This window comes from Desmodus rotundus, chromosome 9, assembly GCF_022682495.2.
Source record: "Desmodus rotundus isolate HL8 chromosome 9, HLdesRot8A.1, whole genome shotgun sequence".
NCBI classification, from domain to species: Eukaryota; Metazoa; Chordata; class Mammalia; order Chiroptera; family Phyllostomidae; genus Desmodus; species Desmodus rotundus.
This window is the reverse complement of record NC_071395.1, coordinates 16348992-16372034: the sequence shown is the minus strand read 5'-3', so window position 1 is coordinate 16372034 and position 23043 is coordinate 16348992. Positions and strand designations below refer to the sequence as shown.

The 23043-nt window shown below is 41.9% G+C and overlaps 1 protein-coding gene and 1 long non-coding RNA gene across 4 annotated transcripts in view; one reads left to right on the top strand and one right to left on the bottom strand.

Annotated features, from left to right (window-relative positions):
• EDNRA (endothelin receptor type A) overlaps positions 1 to 4492 on the bottom strand; it is a 54060-nt gene extending 49568 nt beyond the window's left edge. The window contains exon 1 of the mRNA XM_024569256.3: positions 3856 to 4492. The gene's annotated coding sequence lies outside the window, so the exon portion shown is untranslated. The remainder of the gene's footprint in view (positions 1 to 3855) is intronic.
• LOC112312674 (uncharacterized) overlaps positions 1 to 23043 on the top strand; it is a 251719-nt gene that overhangs the window by 88700 nt on the left and 139976 nt on the right. The window lies entirely within an intron of this gene.

The following is a 23043-nucleotide window of genomic DNA, read 5'->3' as shown; positions in this document are numbered from 1 at the left end:
GTGTATCTACTTTTGTGTCTGTGTCAGTTTACCCCAAGCAGAACAAACCAGACAAGACCAAAGCTGCACGAGGGCAAATTGTCCCTCTATCTCTCTCATCTCTCATCTCTGTCCGCTGCTGTCCTTACATCTAGATTATAAAATGCATGAGGATGTGTCAGTTTTTTGTTTTAATAGTAGATTTAAGAGTATGGTACTGTTTTCTATTCACTATACCTAGGTTGATAAGAACGTGAATTAAAAAAATCTTTGAGTGCTGGGATAAATTTTAGTAGTGGAAGAGAAAAGGCATTCTATGCTGCGTAAGTTACATAGTGTTAAAGCATAAAATGACCAATTCTATAATTAAGAATCCAATATTCCAAAACGTGTGCTGTTTTACACATGGTAAATTATGAACATGGGAATAAAATGCAGCATAGTTAGCCATTTAAAGTATCACAGAATGTTAATTTAATATCTGAACTCTGGTTAACACCGTCAATACATATAACAATTTTAGTTTTTTTAAAAAAAAAGATTTATTTATTTATTTTTAGAGAGAGGGGAAGGGAAGGAGAAAGAGAAACATCAATGTGTGGTTGCCTCTCGTGCGCCTCCTACTGGGGACTTGGTCTGCAACCCAGGCATGTGCCCTGACTGGGAATCCAACTGGTGACCCTTTGGCTCGCAGGCCAGTGCTCAATCCACTGAGCCACACCAGCCAGGGCTAACAACTTAGTTTTAACTAAATGTGACATAACTGATAAAGACAAAATATTTATTTTACTGAACACCTTGATGATTAATGTGTACAACCTACATATACTGACAGGAGTTTCTGGCTTTTCAATTCCTCAGAAATTATTGTCATAATTATTTGCCAATGACTGAAACTGGGACTAATGGACTTTCCCAGGCTAGGCACACCATTTGGTTTTCTAGGGGACCTGTGCCTCGTCATGCTGATGAGCACTGCGCAAGCACGGTGCCATCTGATCTAGACCATGGCCCTGTGAAGCAGATACGGCTCCATTATAAAGACAGGGAAACGGAGACTCAGCCACGTCAGGACGCCCGTCAAAGGCGCAGGTGCTGGGGAGCAGTGCTGCAATTCTACGGCAGGTGAATCCAACTTTGAGCCTCAGCTCTTAACCACTGGACTACACTGTCTCTCATTCGCAGGCTTTTCTTAGCACCTGAAATGTTTTCATGACGTTCCCATTCGTGTGTTGGTTTGCCCGTTTTAGTCACTGGCAGAGAGCAAGGGGTCTTTCTTGCCCAGGAAGTCTAGGTTTCTACTTTAACCGTTCAAGACAAGATGTTGGGAAAATGAGTGGAGTTGGTGGCTCCTCACATTTAAGTAGTTTTATATTTTCTTTTTTGTGAGTTTTTAGGAATCTTTAAATGAAGTAAGCTCATTTAGGCAGTGATGTGTATGCCTGTGACATATAATGGACTTTTAAAAAACTGTGTCTTTTTTTCTTAATTTATTCATGGTTGGCATTAACCAGTTTTAGGGATTTGGACATTATCTTTGCCAGTTATCAATAAAGCTTAGGTTTACTCAATATGTGGACGAAATAACATACCACTTTTAGGAATTTTGAGTTATCTTTGATAGTTACCAGTAAAGCTTAGCTTTAGTCAATATGTGGATGAATGAAATAAGATTTATTCAATTTGTATAGTAGACACTGAATACTTGGGCCTTCTCCTGAGACTTTCGCTAGGAACCAGACGTAATAACATTGTATTTATCGTAGTAATACACTCTATTATGCATATATCTGCCACCTGACTTGAACTTCACAACTGTAGGTCGGCAGGGGCACTAGCCCCATTTTACTCATAAGAAGACTGAGTCTCTAGGGAGTGGAGCCAAGTTTTCATGGGCAGGAAGCAGCATGACACATACAGTACCTCACTTTGCTTTGCTTATAGGACTTGACTCAGCCTGATATTATAAAACTAAATGATAAAAACATCAATTTTCTAAGCTAGGGGCATACTATGTACGTATCCGATCTACGTGGACTTGTAAGTAGTCTGCAGTTTTTCTGGCTTTTACAGTTTGGAGTGAATATCTGACCGAATATTGATAGACACTATTTCCGTTCAGCAGTGGAGCCCAGGACTCCGAGAACACAGCTTACTATCGCCTTCCTCTCCAGATCAGAGGTGGGAGCAGAAAAATACTTCAGTGTATCTTGTGCTGTGTAATGACTAAAGCCTCCCAGTTTCCCAGGCAGAATGGAATCCTCAGCAATAGCTGTATTACAGCTAGGAGAGGGAAGGCTTCTTTCAGAAATGGAATGTCTCTTTGCCTGTTAGAGTCTGTTGGAAGGATATGTGGTGAACTGACCTGGCCATGGGGGTATCCCGCCACCCATGAAATGAACAACTGTAGTCTTTGAACATTGGATTGCTGGTTTGCTTGGTCAGCTGATTACGGCAGGAGCTAAGGAGGCCAAGGCTGTGGGTTCTTAACAAAATGTGAGCTGGCTATCATTAAAGCCGCTTTCCTCCCCCCACCACAATGACACCACCACAGAAATCATGTCTGATGACATCCCCGTCAGCTCTCTACACATGTTAAGCTGCAGAGCCAAGGGGTACTTGGCAAAGGCATATGAATACCATACATTGGGTGAAAAATGCCAACCCACACAAAAGAAGCTCTTCAAATGCATGCTCCTCCAGGGACGAGCCTGTAGCTCATTTCCATGGGTGTAAGTCATGCTGTGCTTGGAATAATCAGTCACGGCTCTAGAGAAGCATCTCAGGTTCAGACCTCAAGGACATGGTTTATAGATTCAGCGTTCTTCTATTTGGCGTATAAGAATTTGCTGAAGTTCAAAAGCTGTTATTAAGGAAGAGGAATGAATCCTGATGCTTACACGTTAACCATTTAACATCTGATTCCTAGGATCGATGCCTACCTGTACTTAGGACAATAATTTGGAAATTCTGGCTTTACCCAAATGACCTGCGTTTAGAGCACTTAGTTTACCTGAAATGATTGTCAAGGTGTTTCTCAGTTAACACTTAGAACAGAAGGCACGGGAGGGAGGCAGAGGAAGCCCTAAGCATCTACAAGAGGAGAAACAAAAAACTAGGCACTCTTTGCAAGTTTCCTGTGGGTTTTGCTTGCTGGGTAATAAATCAGCAACTCGCCTTCCTGACAAAGTCTGACTTCAATTTGCCTCCTACCCAACCCCCTCAGCCGCCAACTCTATCGAGGAGCGCCATTAGGATGGTGTAAACAGAAGCCGATAATCTAGAAACAGACCTAGTTTTCTGCACGTGAAAGGCAACAAGTGCCCTTTGAAGGACAGCGTAGAATCAAATGGCCAGACACCTACAAGCAGGTTTCCAAACCAGCTGCACTGGGGGTTTTCCAAAACATCTGTCCCTCACACGGAGTGCCCGTGGCTACCCTTGATACCCGCCGGTGTGCAGGGAGGAGAAGCAGGCGAGTAAGAAAAGGCTGCGGGACACCCTTCCCAAGTAGGCTCTGGAGCCTGCGACAAGGGAGTGAAGTTCCACAAAGTTCTTGCATGCCTGGGGAAAGGAGATACCCAGGGAGAACTGTATATATTCTTTAACTGAAAATCCGAATCCTGCCTGGGGAGGCTGAGGGGCTTTCAAACAGTCCTGGAAAGTACGGGCGTCTCCGGAGTGCACCCCTCCTAGGAAGGCGCCCGGGCCGCCACGCGCCCCTGGGCAGGTGGGTGCCAGCCCGTGTGTGGAGGGTTGCCCAAGGCACAGGGCGCAGGGCGAAAATGATGCCCGCTCCCTCTCCTCCCAGCCAAGGGGCTCGGGAGGCCTTTCCCCCATTCCTGCCTGGCCCCGAGAGGAAAGAGTTGCACCTACCGTGGAGCTAGGCGGGCGCAGACAGCTGCCTGGTCCGCGCACAGCGCCTGGAGAGTGGGTGGCGGGGGTCCCGGGCTCCTGCGCGGCTGCGTTCCGGCTGCACTGTTGCATCTACTTTGCAAAACTTCCTGGGAACCTCTTTGGTGGGGAGGTCCGCCGGCAGCCAGCCTCTGGCGACCAGCTGGGACGGAGCCTCTCCACCTCCAGTCCACAATCGCCAGCCCACAGGGATGACTTATGTGCGCGCGCGCGTGCAAGGGCTAGCGAGAAAAAGAAAACTCCGGAGGAACACACGCCCCCCTGTTTGCCTGTCCTCCCCTTTTCCAAGATCTCCCAGACCTCCTCCACTCTAGGACAGCAAGAATGTCCTAAGCTTCCAGCCCTCCTCAGAGGCAACCACTATACTGTAGAAAACTGCAACCGCCCCCTCCCAGGCCCTGAAGGGCAGGAGTCTTGTTTTAACTATTTCCTTCCTGAAATGAAGTTGGGGCGGGAGGGGGCGGTAATCCCCGAAGGAGGATAGTTTAACTGGCGAGCGTGAGAACTGAAGAAGGCCTTGGAGAGAAACCCACTCCCGTCCGAGGAAATGCAGCAGGTTTGATCTGTGACAGAGCTGCTGCAGGCAGAGCTGGCCAGGGCCCAGGCATGGCTTCTCCTCTGCGTCCCCTACCCCTTTGCTTGGCTTGTGTGAGTCACCTTAAGCTCAGAGCAAGTAAAAGAGACAACGTGGACAGCAGTTTACTGGATCAAGTACATTTTGCCTCTGTCTTGTTCCTTGAAGCCAGTCCCCCAAGGCTGCATAATACTAGACCAGGGCAAAGCACACTCGGGGCAAGTCCATGGAGGGGCCCAGTGTGTGGCTCAGAGAAACCTATGATTCCTCAAGAAATCCAAACAGTGAAGGTGCAGATGCACAGAAGGTGGGACTCAGCATCATTATATGATAGAGATTTATTTTATCCTAAATTGGGGACTGGGAGAGGAGATGAGGGACAAAGGCCATTGCCAGTGACATGTGAAAAAAAACTGAGGGCCCCTTAGAGAAGGCCCTGCCTTGGAGGTCTGTTGGCGTGAGGCCTACGGTGGAAATGTGAGCTTGGAGAACTGGCCACTTTCTGTTACAGACTGTTTCGGTTATCAACTGTAGCTACAGAAAATCACCCTAAAACAGTAGTGGCCTAAAACCACTTCAGTCGTTTACTTTACTCATCAGTCTGCAATTTGGGTGGGTCTTGGCTGGGACAGCTCATCTTTGCTGGGGCTGGAGGCTCTGCTTCCAAGACAGTTCACTTACTCGGTGATGAGTGTTAGTTTTTTACCATGTGTGTCTCTCTACAAAGTGGTTCAGGCTTCCTCATAGCGGGGTGGCTAGGTTCCAAGAAGGAGTGTCCCAAGAGACAGGAAGTGGGAGCTGCCAGTTTCTTAAGGTCTGGGCCTGGAAACTGGGCCGGTGTCACTTCTGCAGAACTCTGTAGTCAAACAGATCCCAGGTTCAAGGTGAGAGAATGTAAACTCCACTGTCAGTGCATTGGGGGTGGGGCATTTTATAAAACTGTCAGAGATCCACAGAGTATCGCCACTGAAAGGGGCCTTGACGGTCATCTGGTCCAAATGGACGAGGTATCACTAACCTGTTCTAGGTACAACAACCCCATGATGAAGAGTCAGCCAGCCAGGATAAGCAGTAGCTTTCATAAATGCCTTAATTTGCATTAAAAAACAAAAACCAACACCAAAAGAAAAAGGTGTCCCTTGGAGCACATGGCCTGGATAGCTGACAGTATTTTTAGGGTAGTAAACGTCATTGCTTCCTCCCAGAAGGGTCAGCTGTGCACCTGGGTTTGCACTTTGGAATGTGGAAGGTGTTTGTGAGTAGGGGCTGAGTGTCAGCCCCTACCCACCCTGTGATCAGACACGCTCGGACAGTGCACAGTTTGCCCTTGTGAACACGTCAGTCTGTCCGGTTGTTGCTAGAGCACGCCCACCAGCCCCTGCTTCCCTGGGCAGCTTGTCCCACTGTAGCACTGATCCAGTTATTAAAATTCTTCTTGCACACCCATTAGGGTGGCCATTATCAAAAAGCTAGGCACAATTGGTGTTGACAAGGACATGGAGAAATTAGAACCCTTGTGCATTGCTTGTGGGAATGTAAAATTGTGCAGTAGCTGAGGAAAACAGGATGGCAATTTCTAAAAAAAATTAAGCATAAAAATTACTATATGATCCAGCAATTCCACTTCTGTATGTATGCCCCAAATAACCAAAAGCAGGGGCTCGAACAGATATTTGTACCTCCACGTTCACAGCAGCATGTTCACAAGAGTCAGAAGGTGGACACAACCCAAAAGTCCACCTGTGGGTGAATTGGTAAACAGCATGTGATATATATGAGATGGAGTATTATTCAGCTTTAAAAAGGAATGACATTCTGACATATGCTACAACATGGATGAAACTCAAAGACATTATGTTAAGTGAAATAAGCCAGATGCAAAAGGACAGATATTTATGATTCTGCTTATATGAGGTACTTAGAGTAGTAGTCAAAACCACACAGACAGAAGGCGGGATGCAGTTACCAGGGGCTGGGAGAGGGGGCGGTGAGGAATTCTTGTTTAGTGTGTTGGAGTTTCAGTCTGGGCTGATGAGAAGGTTTTGGACGTGAATGGTGGTGATGGTTGCACAATACTCTGAATGTACTTAATACCACAGTTGTACACTTGGAAATGGTTTAAATGATAAATTTGTATGTATTTTTGCCAAAATGAAAATAATTATTCCCAACATTAGGATGAGATCTGCCTTCCTAGAATCTCACTTGTTGATCTGCCCTGTAAGTTCATAAAATGAATTTATTGCCCATCTAAGAAAGATTTTTTTTAGTATAAATAAATATGTTTATGTGGATCAACAGCATACACCTGCCTTTGTAAGGGGTTTGGGTTGCCTTATTTTAGGTGAGAACAGCACAAACTTTCCTTTGTTGGAGATTTGCTTTCTCATCTTCTCTGCTTTGGGGAAAATGACTTGCCAAGGCTTTATGTACTTGCCCCATCTCTGTTGTTCTTGCTTTGTACCGATAGTGAACATATAATTAATACATCTGACTGCGTTTCTCAATTTCACCTCCAAAGGTTACTTCTTTTCCTTGTACAGGTCTGCAAGTGTTCTGGGTTTCAGAAATACTTCCCTTGACGTCTGGTTCAAGCAGCTCATTAAGTGGAGCGTTACTGTAATGCTAGTTACAGTGACTTTTCTCAGCATCGTATTATCATTATTGACTTCCTGAATGATAATTGCTGGAGACGAAGTGCTCAAGATGGCACTTAAAGCCAGCTTTTCATGTGTCCTCAGGGTAAATGTTATTATGAATTTCAGTTTCTTGATTCAAATTTGCAAATGCATTTCACAATGGCTAATTTCTGAGATGCTCACACTGGAAATGCATTAAAGGGTCCGGGTCTCAGAGCATTTGCTAAGTATGTCGTGTTCACTTTAGGGCTCCCTGGGGGAAACAAAACACGAAAGGTTCAGAGAAGCACCAACCATAAAGATAAAGAAAGGCTGGTTGTGAGAGGGCCGGTGGAGAAGCTGGGCAAATGCACACCGGGGACCTGAGCCTGTCACGCAGCCTTCACACTGGGCTGTGCCGTAGCCAACTCACTGTTGGCAGTGACGGTCGCTGGCCTGGAGGGAGGCAAGCAAGCCTGTAAGTTGAGAGTACATTTTTAATTAAAATTCACTACGGTACAGGCAGTTTGTTTTCAAAAGGAAATACTCCAAAATGTTCATTTGTTGAGGATTCTGAAGTGTGTTCGTGGGCAAGACTGCAGGTTATCTCATCAAAATAAACGCAAGGCTTGATGTAGCCCCACGTTCTGTAAATGGCTGCTGGCTTCACTGGGTGGCCAACACATCACTCAGCCTCACAGTGAGTGGCGTCCATCTGGCCCAAAATATTTAACTTGCACCAACACTACAGCTATTCCAGTTTTGAGGAAAGATAGGATATGGACACAAGGTAAATAAATACCATGAGGAAGCAATAGACAAATCCAGAAAGTGTGACATTTTATAGGACAACTAGCCCTGCCTCTTTAAGAAGTCAAGGAAAAAGGGATATTTTTCCAGATTAAGACTTAGGAGCATGACAGCCAGCTGCACTGTCCCGGACTGGATCCTGGTTTGTAGAAACCGACAGTAAAGGACATTTTTTGGACAACTAGGAAAATTTAGAATTGGACTAGGTATGGGGTATTATTAAGCAATTATTAATTTTATTAAGTGTGATTATTTTAGGTACATAGGAAAATGGTCTTCTATTTTAGAGATTCTTTTAGGGGAGGTACACCTTACTTTTAACTATTGTACCAAAGCAGAAACAAAAATGTCGTAAGTTTAAAGAACAGAGTGAAAAGCACCTGGGAGCGTGTCATATAATCAGAGCATAATAAAGGACAGCCTTTCCACTTTCGTTTGTTCCTTCTTGTGTGTCAGTGAGGTGGCCGGTAGAGCAGAATAAGAAGCTTCACAGCAGGAGTGACTGAGGCCGAGGAGATCCATGGCGTCCAGGGAGCCACAAGGTAAAAGCTGGAAGGGGGTGTGATGCCCTCAATTAGCCATGACGAGACCCACCATCCGCAGCAGGGCTGATACATCACTGCAGCCCGGATCCCCTAACAAGACAGGCGGGGCCTGAGGGTTCAAGAGTTTGCTAGAGAGGCTACAGGCCAGGCTGGGTGCTCTGACCACATCACTGTGACTGACTCCTGGATTCTCCTTCAGGCTGGTGTAGGCCTGGGAACTGTGGGTTGCACTTGTAATGAAAACAAACAAAAAGGCCTGTGCTTGAATAAAAAAGACTTAAAAGAGGTGACAGCAGGTCTCTCCGGAGTAGCTTCAGGGCAATCAGCTTATTTATAGTAGGTCATTTAGGTATGTCAGGGAAACTCATGGTAGTGCTTGACATTGGCAGGGAGGATTACCAGGTATCCCGTCTAGTGTATTTTCTGTGTTATCTGTGCCCTTCACCATCTTTGAGCTATTTTACAACTCTGTAAGTTGCAGAAAATTGATAGCAGCGTAAGTAATTCTTGTCCATAGACAAAAAAAAATTAATTTTCATTGGTAGAGATGCAAGTGATTCTTGCCTTGTGGATGTTGACAAATTGTCTTAGTCAGCTCATGCTGCCATTATAAAATACCACAGACTGGTGGTTTAAATAGAAATTTATCTCCTCACAGTTCTGGAGGCCAGAAGTTCAAGATTAGGGCACAAGCATGCTCAGGCGTTGGCAGGAGCTCCCTTCTGGTCTCAGGGGGCTGCCCTCTGGCTGTTTCCTCAGAGAGCACAGTGAGAGTGTGACGGAGGGCGGGAGAGAGTGATGAAGGCCGAGTCTATGTGAGACATAGATTTTGGTCATCTGAGTGCCCAGATATGTATACCTGCTAAGTCACACTGTCACAAAGCTTCCACACAGGAATCTGAAGGAACACCAACATTCAGTTTATAGCATTCCTCCCCTGGCTCCCCTAAACTCATTTCCATCTCGCATGCAAAACACATCTGTTCCCTCCCAACAGCCCCAAAAGTCTTACACTCGTTCCAGCATCAACACCAAAGTCTGGGCTCCGAAGTCTCACTTAAATATTATCAAAATCAGACATGGGTGTGACTGGAGGTGGGGTTCATCCAGAACCAAACATCCTCTGCAGCTGTAAACTGTGAAGCCCATGCTTCCCGAATACAACGGTGGGATGGCATAGGGTAGACAGTTTCCTCCTCTGTAAAAGGAAAGTTGTATGTTTGTGTTATCTATGATTCCATGGTTCATTTCTCTTGGGGCTTATCTTATAATGGTTTGAGGGTAAAAGTGGATGTTTTGGATATGAAAATAGAATTTAGGATATCATGTTCACTTTGAACTTAGGAAATAAGGTGTCCTTATGCATCATGGATGAGGATATGGGGGAAAGAAGAGTTTTAGGGAGATTGATTTGGCAGAAGTGTTTTACGCATCTGAATAGAAACCAGGAACAAGAGGACAGCTCGGTGAGCTATCTTAGTACATGTATAGCATGTGGGTCGCGAATAACATGGTGACAGACACTGCTTTGGTGCTGCGGGGGTTAAGTTTAAGGCACAAATCTTAGAAACATTTAAAATGAAGAAGACAAATGTAGCAGCTAGTTTATGCTGTATACAGCTACCCCATCCCACGAACACACACACACAAACTCACAACATATTGGCTTAAAGAAAATGGTTTATTAGCTCATGATTTTGTTGGTCAGCAGTTATGGCCAGGCTCATCTGGGTGGGTGTTTCGCTGGCCTTGGCTGGGCTCATTCACACAGTAGAGTTTTCTCATGTCTCTGCAGTCCGTCAGCATTCGATGGCCTCACCTACGTTATCTGGCTCTTGGCTGGTGTAAGGGGTTATCAGGGCCATGTGTCTTTCATCATCCAGCGGGCTAGCCTGCCTTATTCATCTGGTGGTATCAGGGTTCCAAGTGCAGCAAGGACACATTCTATTCGAGTATCCACTTGCATTGTATTTGCTCTTATCCCTTTGGCCAAAGCAAGTGACCTGGGCAAGCCCAAAGTCAGTATTGGGGGAGACTAACCAAGGGTATGGAAAGCAAAAGGGGGAATTATTGTAAACAATCTAATGAACCGAACATCGCTTTTTTTTGTGGGGGGAGGTGGGGGTTGGTTGCAGATTGGATCTAGGAGATGAAGTGGGAAGGGTAAAAAATGACTCTAAAATTTTCTAGAGGGAGTTCAAAACAGTTCATCAATATTTATTGAATAAATACTATATACTTGGTTCTGTGCTAGAAATAAAGATTTAAAAAACCAACAATGAATAAGACATGACCCTATTCTAATGAAGCCTAATGGGGAGGGGAAGATATGCAAAAATAGCTTAAAAACAACCCACCAAGTGTTAGGATAGAGCTACCTGCTGGATAGGGGGCCAGGAAACATTTTCTGAGAATGGTTATCTAGTAAATACTTTGACTTTGAGGACCTGTGGTCTCTGTCAAAACTCTTGAACTTGGTGTTAGTGCACCATGGGCCAGGTAAGGAAGGCTGACCACGAATCCTTTAGGGTACCTGGAAAGGGAAGCCAGATTTGAGGGGACACAGTAGCTTATGTGGGAAAGAGAATTCAATTTTTAAACAGTTTGAAAACATTCAAGTTGGACATGACTGTAATCTAAGGGCAGGTGGAACTGTAGGCCTGGGTGTAGGTGAGGGCTTCGTGGTTGAAATATGAGTGTGTAATAGTAAGTGAAGCATGAGTTGGATACATTTCATTGGGGACTGAGTACGAAAGAGAAAAGGTCCAATTAACTAGGATAATCCTTGAACGAAGCAGTCAGTTAGGATAATCAACTTGAACAACAATTTTCAACCTCTATCGTCTCATGGCACACATAAACTACTGAAATTCAGCACACTAAGATTTTTTTTTTTTTTGCTGATCTGAAAAAACAGTTATAATTTTGATTCATTCACATTGGCTGGCTATTGTGTTGGCTGTTGTCATTTTTTAAAAATTTGACAATCTAAGGGAAAAGAAGTTAGTTCCCCTGACTAAGTAGTCAGGTATTGCATGTTTTAAAATTCAAGGGGCACACCAGTTTGCTGTGGCTCTCTGGTTGAAAATTGCTGAACTAGAAACTTTCCAAACAGAGACAAGCATCTGAGAAAGAACCAGGGAAGGGCAGTGTTTGTGACATGAAGAAAGAAGAGACTTTCAAGAATGAACGGGTGGTCAAGAGAGGTCAGCGGAAATGAAGAGTGGGAACGGGTCATGGAGAGGGGCAATAAGGGCGCATTGTTCTAAGGACGTCAAGTCAAGCCTTTGGGCAAACTCTTCTGCTTTACATTCAAAATAGCTAAGTAATTAGAAACAGTGCAAAGCGACCTGCAAGAACATTGCTAAATTGTGAGTATAAATCTTTTTGCCGAATTTATTTTTGTAATTTGTGGAAGAAAAATCAACACCATCTACAATTAGCATGTGCTACATTTGACTTTTTTTGCAAGACTTCTTAGTAACTTTTGGAAAGGAATTTGCTTGGGAAACAATTCTACTTATTATTATTTTTTTTTATATAAAGGTGAACAAGAGACAAGAAACCATGCATGTGAGGTAAAGTTTGAAGAAATGCTTGATTTAAAATTTCTAATTTATATTTTTAAAATATAAAAATGTCTTTCATTGCCTTATCTGAATTCTGGGTTGAAGAGACAATGATTGAGACTTCTAGGTCTTCACGTGTATTTATTGCATAAAGTTAAGTAATGTTAATACAGAGCATGTTCTGTACCAAGCCTTACACTTTTCCTCCCTCATTTAATTTGTTAGCCAAGGCTTTACCACTACTGGTTGATGGGTTTTGAGCAGTAAAGAATTTGGAACTGAGATTTCCAGTTCTATTCTCTGGGCCATCTCTCACCACTGTTGTCTCCCCTGGATATCAGGCATTCTCCCAGGCACTCTCTTCGTCCTCACTAGAAGGTTGAGAGGTGGCTTTGCCTACGATAATGGATAGATCAGCCAGCATCTCAAGGACCTTTGCGTACAGCCTTCTGATTTGCATATATTTGGGAAGACATCTATATTTGTTTGCTGGGCCTGCTCTAACAAAATACCGCGGGCTGGGTGGCTTAAACAACAGAAACCTATTTCTCAGATTCTGCAAGTCAGAAGTCCAAGATCAAGGTGTCAGCAGGTTCAGTTTCTTCTGAGGTCTCTCTCCTTCCACAAAGATGGCAGCTTTCCTGCTGTGTCTTCCCAGAGTCTTTTCCCTGTGCGAGTGCATTATATGTATGTCCTGATCTTCTCTTCGGATGAGGACACTGGTCATATTGGATTAGGGCTCAAAATGTGATTGTATTTTGCTTTAATTACCTCTTTAAAAGCCCTGTCTCCCAGTATGGCTACATTCTGAGGTATACATATGAATTTGAGGGGGACACAATTTAGCCCATGACGTTGCACTCTGTGGCCTGAATGGCAATGTGATTTTGCAGGCATATTTAGCTCACACTGCACTGTGCTACACTGCGGCCTTCAGGGCTCTGCTCCAGCTTGCTGCTTCATGTATTATTCTTTGGAGTTGAATGATTTAACAAAAATGTTCACAAATGTATATATTTCTGTGGAAGTATTTTTTAATTAAAAAATATGTCTATTGATTTTAGACTGAGAGGAAGGGAGAGAGAGAAACATTGATTGTTGCCTCCTATGTGTATCCTGATGGGGGATGGGTCCTGTAACCTAGGCATGTGCCCTGACTGGGAATTGAACCCACAGCCTTTTGTTGTACGGGACAACGCTCCCAACAACTGAGCCACCTGACCAGGGCTTCTGTGAAGTCTTTTAAACTATGTTATAAACATCATAACATTCACTTCTAAGTATTTGATCATCTCTAAAATATAAGAACATTTTCCTATTGAATTTATTTGTGATTTTATTAAATGTTTCTTCTCAAACATGAATTCAGCTGTGATAATTTCCTGAAGGGCTTATTTGGTGCTGTCCCCTTTTAATCAAGTATGCTTAATAATACCCTTTAGGTTGGTGTTTCATCAACATTTTATCATAGCAAAGCATTCTGTGATTAAGTAACATTAGGAAATGCTAATTAGGTGAGTCTCAAGGATGTGGTTATGTGTCATTATTCATCTAGTAGTAGTATTATATTGATATTAGTCACCCTAGGTAAAGTTTATTTATGCTATAGTTCTGTGATTTCTGTCGGTATGAGACCCCCAAAAATCACGCCTCAAGGATAGCGAGTTTTAGATATTGTTTTGCCAACATGTCTAGCTCTTTTACTTTGAGCCCTTACCTATTTTATTCCTTAGAGATGTTCCTTTTTTCATTTCTGGGCTGTGGTCAGGTTTCCCCAGAAAAATTTCTTCTTTATCCTTCATACCTGGTAGGAACTAAACTAAGGGTTTATATGAATGATTCCACCCCAGTCCCTCTTTCCTTATCTTTATTTAGAGGCAGTTCTACATAATAGAACCGTTGTGTACTTAGCTTGCACATACACTCCCAGCCCAGAATCCTGCAAAGATTTGTCCGCTTCCCGTGTGTGTGTGTGTGTGTGTGTCCATCATGGACGTCTGGAGTTCCCACAGACTTGGCCGTGCTGCCATGTCTTGCCCTGCGCTAGGAGCCCTACCCAATTAGATCCCCTGGAAGCAAAATCCCCGGCCAGACTTGCATAGTCAGTAGAAGGGACACAGTCAGCTCTGTAGCTATTTCTTTACTGTTTTGGTAATCTTGTCATTCACTCTGATCCCACAGTTGTAAATGCAGAGCTCCAGTTCCTCCCTGTCAGAGTTCTTAGAGACCAATGTCTCTTATGGCGGCTCTTCCCACATCAAGTATGTGCTTGCAGTTTCCTCTGCTTTGGGATTTCCATCCATGTGATCTTACCTGCTTTTTATTTTCTCAAAACTTCTGTTCTAATGATTGTACCTTTTCTTGATTCCAGTGCTGTTAAAAAGTATTTTCAAGTGGGGTTTGGGAAGGTATAGAACTAAACATGTGTGTTTCGTCTGTCACCTTGAACTAAAAGCTTTATGGGCTCTGTACAGCAATTGCACGACTTTATTAGACTCTTGCTCCGTCTCTCTTCTAACAAATTTACACTATTTTCCCTAACTGTTGATGCATTTATATTAGAGTTTTTTACTGTTTAACTCATATTAAACAATACTAAAAAATACTGTTTAATACTATGCAAACATAATTGGCATGACTGAAACCATGGATAGAAATATTTCTTTTAATTACTTCTAAACTTTAGACTATTATGTTTGAACTATGAACTTATTTGAGGATTGAAAAGTATTGTTTTTTAAATAAAAACTCTGTGGTGTTTGTGGCAGTTCATTCAGTAAGACCAATCTGGAATTCAATTGCTAAATCAATGGAGAAAAGATTGATATGTAACCCCTTGGCAACAGGGACGGTACTGGTGGATCCACTCTTTTCCGCTTAGATACTCAAATGGGAAAAAAGTGATGAAAGACCGTTGGGTTTGGAGTTTGGAACACATCATTGGGTTTTGCGTCTAGCGCCTACTAGCTGTGGGAGCTTCAGCAAGTGGCTCACATGTCTGAGCCTTAGTCGTGCCATCTGCAGAATGGCAGTAACACCTGCCTGTCCCTATCTCACAGGTTCCGAGAGAAAGAGTGTGAAGGTCCTTTCAAAAAACAAAGTTAGGCAAATGCAAGTTAATATTAAGGATTCTCATACTTTACCAATGACTGTCTTCAAACAATTAGACTTAAAAATGAATAGGATTTGTGACTTCCTTGGAGAAAAGACTACTTGAATTCAAGTATTTATTATTTTTATTATTAAAGTGAGACCTTTTTTGTATGAACAAAAAACAGATGCAGAATAATAAGTTCTTTGTTTAATAAAGTAGAATAATTCATTAGATCTGATGAAAATAGAGGTTTGTTTTCATCAGTTTCAAAATTATGCTTTCCAAAAGGAACCAATTTAGAGATGTTTTTATGGAAACATCTGGATAGTGGGTTAGAAATGTTTAGAATGTGCCTGATCTAAGTATACTCAATTTATTTTGGCTGACTAAGCCTTTTTACTAGAATAGATATTTAGGGCTCACCTTTCCTTGATTAGTGCTGTCCAATAACTAGTGTCAGCTGAGGAGACTCGTTCTTTTAATCAGAATGTCCAATCGGCAGTCTCTATGAGTCAGTCTTCAGTAGGAGAATTCTTCCAGGCAGCGAATTGTAGAAGAAAAAAATTGTGAAGTCAGGCTATGGAAACTCAGGATTAATTTGTGCCCAGCTAATTCACCAGGGAGAATAACCTCGGGGCATATTTATTACAGAAGAAAATTAAGCATTCTAATGGATTAGGATTGCAATTTGAAAAAAGAGGACTCATTAATGAATAGTCCCTCTCTCCTATCCAATCTTCACGTGACCTGAAGTTCTGGAAACAAAGTCCCCCGAAGAACACATACTGTCGGAAGTCTGTGGTGGTTGAGGGGGAATGGTGTCCCACAGAGCTGGAACCGAGTAATATGCGCTGGATGGAAGGCTCAAGACTGTCCTGCTTTAAACGTTAAAAGTTTAAAAACTGACTCTGTTGGTCTCAATATACTTCCTAATTTGCAGAACTCTTTGGGATGATAAATAGAGTGCACATGTGCACGTTCAGATGTAGACTACGGCAGATTCAGAATGTGAATTATCGAAACCATCTTAATGTGTTTTCTGAGCACTGCAAACCCTCAATACTTTTCTTTGTCGTACTCTCAATGTGTGCTGGGTAAGAGTAGAAAAAAAAAGATAGGGAGGATTACTTCACTGACTACTCACTTTCTTGCCTTCACTCCACCCTGCCCCCACTTCCCAGACCAATCATGGCCCTAAATCTCTGCTCCCATTTATAAGATTTCTTAAAATAATTGTCTCATTGCACTCATTGTTTTCAATTACTCTTTTTTTAATTCTCTCTTCAATCCGCTGAATGGGAACTAGCCCAGACTAATTGGTCATACAGGACAATCAGGTTCTTTTTGGTTGGGAATGGTATCCACCAAGAGAAACAAGTAGGGGTTTTCCTTCTCTCTACCACCTTGCTACCCAGTTACGACATAACCAAATTTCAGAGAAAATTCTGACACAGGTACAACACTTATTAGGAAGCAGTCACAAAAATAAAAATAAACATAAAAATCTCAAATCTGTCCTTCTAGGCGTTCTTGCTTGAAAGTGGCATTAGAGCAAACGTGGCATTGTTTGAAGGCACCATTCAGGCAACTGAGATCCCCTGGGTGCAAAGCTGGACACCAGACCAGTTAGAGATCTTAGCCAGGGCACCGTCCTGAAGGGCACAGGGCACACCAGGCTTTTATGCCATTGTAACGCAATCCATGTAATGTGACTGTCACTCATTTCACCTATGGAAACCCACTCAGACCTTCCTAATGATGATAAGCAAGATCTCTGGTGTCAATCAGAGATAAAAATAACTGATAGGACTTTTGTAGCTTCCATTGTAGGGTGGGCTTTATTGTTTTAGCTGCACCAGAATCACTGACAGGATTGGCTAAAACCCAGATTGCTGAGCCCCGCCCCTAGATACTCTGATTCCCTATGAGTGGGGCCTGAGAATCTGCAGAACAAGTTCCCTAGAGATGTTATTTCTGGTCTGAGGGTCTCAATTTGAGAACCCTTTATATTATGATTGTAAGCCTATTCAACTTCAGATTTTTTTCTTGAGTTATGTTTGGTAAATTTAGAAAATGCTATATTTCCTCTATGTTCGGAATCTTAATTCATCAATTTTTAATACCAAGCTTTTCTAATATACATGTTTAAGGGTATAATTTCCCTTTTAAATACCCCTTTATTGGCATCGTGCAAGTTTATATGTAGTATATTGGCCAACATTCAGTTCTAAGTATTTTGTAATTCCTAGTATAATTTTTCTTTCTTCAATGACTTGTTTAGAAGTATGATTTTTAAATTTTTAATTGTATTTTTTTACAGACTTTTGTTTTGATTTCTAACTTTGTTTCACTGCTGTCAGAGAGTACTGTCTGTACCTTAGTATTAGATACAACTTCCTTTGTAGTATAGGGAATGGTTAATTAATAAGATTCCCATGAAATCTGGAAACAGTTTAAGGCCCCCAGGTACCCTGTTCTCTACTTAGGTCCTTTCCTTCTGTCTGCTCCCTGAGCTTCCTGAACAGTGGTTCTCAAGCTTTCTTGTGCATCACCGTCATCTGGGGGACTTTTTAAAACATACGTTGCTGGGCCCACCACCAGCGTTTTGGATTCAGTAGGTCAGGTGTGGTTGAGGAGTTTGGCATTTCTAAGTTTCCAGGTGATGCCGAAGCTGCTGGTCTGGGGGTCACACTCACAGGAATCCCTGTCCAGACCATAATGCTTCCTGTATTTCTCACTACTTTGTTGTCCAATTCCCCTGCTTTTGACTTGAAACCCATTTCTAATCTTTGTTATCCAAACCCTTCTACATGTTTGCTGGGTTTGTTTCATTCAAGACACTGAGCTTTGTTCTATAACCTGACTCCAGCTCCTGATTGTTCCATTTCCTTGTTCCAGACTTTGGGCTACAGGTCCACTGATCAATCTTATCATTGGTTAGTAACATTCAACCCTCATTTCACAGTAGGAAGTCCTGTGGAGGTTTTCAAACATACATATATGCCCTCTCCTAGAGATTCTGGGCTATGGACCGGCTACGCGTGAATTTCAAATGCTTCCTGGTTGATTCCAAAGTATAAGAAGGATCAAGGTCTTTTGACCATATGGGTTGACAATGAAGGCTTGCTTTTTCAGCTTGGCTGTGTGCCATTTCTTCACTTACTTCAGAACACGTTAGTTTGAGATGGTGGATGTGTCTCCAAGTGGGAGCCTTAGCATGCTGGAGTAGAGATTGAACTCAGGACTGAGCCAAGCCCGGATGTAGATAGGAATTGAGGAATACTAACATACGTGTCAACATGGAGGCTATGGGAGTGAATGTACTGTTTGCAGGGTAAAGAATAGGAAAGAAAAAAGGAAGGTCAAGGACCAAACCTTGGGAAATAGAAACCTGGATTGTCAGAGACTGAAGTAATGTAGTGAAGAATCATTTGTGTAGGAGAACCAGTGACTTCGGGAAAATTATCAATTAATTCATCATTGTCCTTGTAAAATCCACTCTCCAATTTCTGTCAATAGTGACATCTTACTCTTATTTGTCCAGGTTTAGTTCAGCGCCACCTTTGAGTCTTCACTTTTTCTGACTCCCCAGGCTCGTTCTGTGGCCGAGATCTGCCACGTATGTAATGTCTCTCATTCAGCTCCTCCCATCACTGCTTGTTCAAGTCTTCATGTGCCTTATCTGACTTATTGTGAGGGTCTGCTAAGTGGTCCTCTAGCTACGTGAATCTATCTCACACATTATTGTCAGATTCATCTTCCTAAAATGTTATTTTGATTTGTCTATTTCTTGCTTTTAAAGTCTCAGTGGCTTCGTTGTTCCCAATAGCCAATCTTTGCAATCTTTTTCTCCACTCGAGGCAAACTGTGATTTTTCTCACTTAGCTTTTGCCCATACCTTTTCCCACCACTGCGTTTAGTGAACTCTTTTCCATTCTCTGGGACTCAGATGAAATCTTCCTTCCTTTGGGCCTCCTTTGTATTTATACTTTAAAGACAGAAGTCAAATTATCTGATTAAGTAGTAGAACTAAGTACCTCTGCCATGTCCCTAAGAAGAAGTTGGCCTGAGTAGATCTGGTGACGTAGCGTAGGCTGATGTAAAAAAACAAACATAAACAAAATCCCATTCCAAGTATTTTTTAGTGATTTGGACTTTAACACAAAGAAAAAACTGAAATATATTCTTACACTATAAATATTCAACAATAGGCCTCACTGGCTGAAACATTTATTTTCCTCAGAAAATAGAAACCGTTTTTTTTCTTTGAGAAATACACTTTCTGGCTACAATGTGAAAACAGCAATGAGGTTATAGGGAATCAAAAAGTATCTCTGTGATTGTGGTTGATAGGTTTTGGCTAGAATGAGGGGCAAGGTGTCAAGAAGCACCGGCTGCCAAGAACCAATGGTTCTGCTATTAATTGACATGTCAGGACTAAAGTGTCTTCAGAGACAGTGGTTAAAGTAACAGAGAGGCAGTAATTATTTCCTCCAAAGAGGTACATGTTCAGTCTTAGCAGTCTTATCATGAATAAAATGTTCAACAGATTCTTTAGGTCAATATATTTAAATAGACTATGAAACACTATTCATTAAATTTAGAAGAAAGTCTTCAAGTGACTAGGCCAAAAGCAAGTAAAAAATTCAGGCATTAAATTTTTGAAATTTAAGCCAGCCAAGGCTAATGCTTATCTGCCACTGATGACGATAAATGATAAATCAATCATCCAACCTTGCCTGAAATTAATTTTCTGAAATAACCATAATAGATTTTTTACCTATTGCCAACTTTCAGTGTGACCTTGAGTTAGTACCATTTTGAGCATCAGTTTAACTGTCCATAAAACTGTAGTTGAATTCAATAATCTCTAAGGGACATTTCTGCTGTAAGACATCCAATAGAAAAAACAGCATAGGCTTTCTCCACTATTCTGTTTGATTGTCTGTATCTCCTTGCAGGCTCCCTAAGTAAGCCCTTTCTTTCTCTCCTCTTTCTTCCTTCCTCCCTCCCTCCTTCCCTCCCTCCCTCCCTCCCTTCCTTCCTTCCCTCTCCACCCCTCCTCCCTTCCTTCTGTCCTTCCTTTCTTTTTCCCCCTTTCACTCTCTATCTCCCCCACCCCATCCCTATAAATACATCAATAATCTTTGTGGAAGGCACTGGGCTACATGTTTTCAATATTATTTCATTTACCTCTCCTCATAATTTTACTGTTATGTTTACTTTATGAATGAAGAAAGTGAGACTTAGAGGAGTTCTGTAATTGGTCCCATATCAGAACCAGTGAGTGGTGGAAAGGGATTCACATCCAAGTGAGTCCAACTCCAAATTCATGCCTTTCCTATTGATGCTTCTGCTTTTCATCATCTCTCTCTCTTTTCCCCCTAGTTTCTCTACCAAATCTCCTACAGTATCTAACTCCATCCTTTCCACTTTGTTTGGCTATGACAGCAGTAGCCACGGGCTTCATTCCTTGTGTGGATGTAATTGTTCCTGCTCTTACATGGCATAAACTTCATATATTACACATTCTAGATTGTGCACCTTAGACTTTAAGTAATCCCTTTGATCTATAGAATTTCTGTAGTCTCTGTGAGTTGTTTTTCCTATTTGTTCTTCAGCTTTAGTTTTTAAAATAGCATTTCTAGCAATTTTTGATAATTTCTTTCTCAAACTCACCTTTTCCTTGAAAACCCACTTGTATCCCTTTCTCATGTTCTTCATAAGTGTCTGTTACCCCTCTCTCCTTGGGTAACTGCATTCCCCCGCCCCCTTTGTGTCTTGGTATAAGCCTTTATCTTGACTTCTTAATCTGTTCCATAACCTTTCCCATGTGCCAGTCTTAACACTTCTACAGACATACTTCTCTGCATCATCCTAAGGAAGGAGAATCCACTCATCCCCCTACTCTGACATTAAAGTGGAAATAAACTTACTGCACTCCAAAACACTTTGAACTGTAGTAAAATATCCTCATATAAATGTCCAAGCTATCTTAAATTCTCACGGATGTTATAACTCTTGGGAGAATGCTCACTTATTCATGAAGATAGAGGTAGTTCATTATATCCTATAGTAGATTTGAGATGAAAATCACCGTGGCCTGGCATCTGGCTTTGATGAAAATGGTAAAGTTTGCACATGAATAACTGAAAGTAAGACTCTATGTTTTGTCCATGGTCTTTTACACTTTTCTACAACAACACAATTTTAACATCACTAGTGTACAAATTAACCTTTCATAAATAAGAGCAAATAATACATTTATGCCAAGACAAAAAAGAGCACTTTTTAAGAAATACAAACGCAAGCTCCTTCCACAATACCTCAACTGTTATCAATTATGTTTAACCTAATGATGAATGATTTCTGGAAAATTTATTAGCAGAAGAAAGGTTCTCTCCCTTGAAGCATTTGTGTGTTCTCTTTCATCGGCATTATATAACTCACTGTGTTTTCCTTTTGGTCTTAACTGCCAAGAAGCTCGGGGCCAAGCCTAGACCTCAATCACAGTAACTGAATTATCCTTTGTGCTTAGGGTATTTGTTTCTCCCTTTCTGGTTTTAATTTCTATTTCAACAGCATTTATGCCTGACTATAACCAAAAGCTATATCAAATTTCCTACCTTCCACTCTCTTTTAAATAGGCAAGAAGTAATAATAAATAAATAATAATGGATTTACTTCTTTGAATAAAATACAATTGATTTTGGTTTGTTTTTTTCAGGGTCAGAAATTTATTTCTAGATTCTACTTGTCTGACTTGGTGTGAACACACACGTTGCACATACATGCTGCACAGCAACCCTGTAACTAAGTCTTTAATTTCTTCCTCTTTGTCAGAAGGAAGTAGTTTGGTTTTATCTGAAAGGAGGTAGTTCAACGTTTTCTGTTTGGCTCTTTTAATTAGCTATGGCCTACAGCTTTCCGCAGGCCCCTCTTCCAAATTGAAGGGCTCATCTCTTTCCTGCTTCTGTTCCTTGTGGCTGTCATCTCGGGGTGATGGGTGCATTTCCCTGTATCTGACGTTTTGGACCAGCAGCAACGTGGCCATTTATTCTTCTCAACAGTTTGGTTCTTTAGCTAAAATATTATTCTGTGGAGACTATGAACCTAGAGTTCATAACCTGTTTAAGATCTCTTGGTCTTTGCCAGTGTTCTTAAAGAAAAGTATATGTATGTATACATACATATATACATATACACAGCCACATACTATATACACACATATATAGTCTTGTTTTCTAAATACATAAGTGTGTGTATTACATACATATATTACACATACCCATACACTACACATATCCATACACATATATATTGCACACACATAGACATACTAGGTCTGTCCAGAAAGTATCCAGCCACACACTATGAAAAATAGAGACATTTACCGAAGAAGATACAAGAAACATTGTACAGAAGACAACGATGCCTCAGTTCCCTTCAAAGTAGGCACCTTGGGACCTCACACAGTTCTCCCAATCGCCATCAGCTGCCCTGTCGTATTTTCCTAAATCTCATTGACAAACATGATTTTGATTTTTCAAGATGCTACACCTTCTCACACACTTCTGCTTTTTTTCTTGCTCTCTTAGATTGGGACCTTTCTCATAGTGAAAAGTCATTGCTCCTGACCAAGCATCTAGTTGTGCTGTGTGAAACCTTACGCCACTGATAAAAGAGCTCTCCAATGTACAAATCAACCCCTGCATTGGTTTTCTGTTTACTATCAAATGACATACCTTACAGCATTCCACACAGTGAATGGTAAATGCTATGTGTGTTTATGACTACCACACACCAAGCACTGCTCTGTTGTTACTTGGGGAAGTAAACATTGCAGCATATAATAGAGACTGGAGGTGGTAAATTTAACATTTACTTGATTTTAAATTAAATCCTTATCCCTTGCAGTCATTGGTAACCAGTGCGGCAG